General features: G+C 36.1%; 1 pseudogene; it reads right to left on the bottom strand.

Moving 5' to 3' along the window:
• Window positions 1–231: 231 nt before the first annotated feature.
• On the bottom strand, window positions 232–1263 carry LOC107196427 (annotated as a pseudogene).
• Window positions 1264–1945: the final 682 nt, after the last annotated feature.

Below are 1945 nucleotides of genomic sequence, written 5' to 3'. Positions count from 1 at the left end.
ATTCCCTTAAAGTTCTTTTTAAGTTTTTCTATGAGGTCAATTGTTATGTCATTTGTTTCATTTTTGATTTTGGTAATTTGAATCTTCTCTCTTTTTATCTAGGCAATCTAGCTAAATATTTGTCAGTTTTGTTGATTTTTTCAAAGAACTAACTTTTGGTTTCATTATTTTCTGTACTTTTTAAAAATTCTGTTTTATTTATTTCCATTCTAGTCTTTATTATTTACTTCCTTCTGTTTTCAGTAATGTTTGCTCCCTTTTTTTTTAAGTTTCTTAAGATGAAAGTTTAAGTTATTGATTTGAGCTCCTTTATATTCCTCTTCCACTTTTTTTCACATAAAAGTTAGTTTATTAATCCTCTCATGAAAAATCTGCTCAGTCACCACAAAGTTACTGATGAATCTTTATTCCTGTTCAATCTCCACCTCACTTTTTGCCAGCACCAACATTGGCCTTTGCCGTCCCCCTAACTTTCTTCATTCTGTTCTTGTGTTCCTTTTGCTGTGTTCTTGAGGTCTTTTTCTTCTCATACAGGCCATGTCTTGCAAATTTATGTTTGGGTTCATTTTTCGTTGCATAATCCGAGGAATCACAAATTATGCCAAAGCCAGTTGTCTTGCCACCACTAAAATGGATTCAGAATCCAAATACAAAGATGACACCTGGTGTGGTTTTGTACATTTTGGCTAGTTTTTCATGATTTTCTGTCTTAGGTACTGTTCCCTTTCCAGAATCAAGGATGTTGATGACCATTTGTTTCCGCTGAAGTAGTCTATTGGTCATGAACCTCCTGGTCCAGATAGTTACTGTGTTGTTCATGATGGCAGCTCTTCCTTTTCCTCTTTCTCCCCCTCCCCCTCCTCTCCTCCTTCTCCTTCTTCCCCTCTTCCAAATTTTCTCCTTTTTTTAAATAGACTTTTTAAGAACAGTTTTAGGTTCATAGCAAAATTGTGCAAAAGCATGGAGAGTTCTTATGTACCTCTGCCCCCACATGCACAGACTCCTCCATTATCAACATCTGTTTCCAGAGTGGTACATTTGTTATAATTAGTAAACCTACATTGACACATAATCACCAAAGTCCAGTTTACATTACACAATTTACATTTTTTTGGTATACATTCGATTGTTTTTGACAGATATATAATGACATGTATCCACCATTATAGTGCCATACAGAAGTCACTGCCCTAAAAATTCTTCGTGCTCTGTTTATTCATCCTTTTCTCACTGCTAAGTCCTTGCAACCATTAATCTTTTTACTGTCACCATAGTTTTTTTTCTTTTAGAATATCACATCATTGGAATCATACAGTAGATAGCCTTTTCATATTCTCTTCTTTTACCTAGTAATATACATACATTTAAGGTTCCCACAGGAACTAAGGTTGTCCTATATATCTTTATCTCACTTTCTCTGTAAATCCAATCCATTATCGAGTCTGATTTTTACTTTTTTGTAGATCTTTTGAATTCATTCACTTCTTTCCATCTCCATGGCCAACATTGTAGTCCAAAATATCATCAGCTCTTGCAGAAACTATTATAATTTTCCTATTCTAAGATCTCACCATCTTTACAAGGACTATTGAAACTTTCCTATGAATGGTTTCCCAACCTCTACTTTTGCTCTCCTCCAATCCATTTTGCACATTGCAGGCTGTTCCTACTTTGAAAATGTATCAATCTTATTAAGCTCTGCTTAAAATCACATTACATTAGGAGCAAAAACTCAAATTCCCCCAGGGCCCATGAGACCTTGCATGGTGTGGCCTCTGCTGATTTCTGTAGCCTCATGTCACTCCTTTGTTCTCCATCCTCCAGCCTCTCTGGCCTGTTTTCATTTCCACAGCTACCCATCCTCCCTTTTGCCACAAGGTCTTCATACATGCTGTTCCCTCTGCCTGGGATTTTCTTCTCTTTTGCTTCACTTAGGTACATCTTC

The sequence above is a fragment of the Pteropus alecto genome, unplaced genomic scaffold, assembly GCF_000325575.1.
Source record: "Pteropus alecto unplaced genomic scaffold, ASM32557v1 scaffold398, whole genome shotgun sequence".
NCBI classification, from domain to species: domain Eukaryota; kingdom Metazoa; phylum Chordata; class Mammalia; order Chiroptera; family Pteropodidae; genus Pteropus; species Pteropus alecto.
Note: the sequence above shows the minus strand (reverse complement) of the source record. Positions and strands in the feature narration are given on the sequence as shown.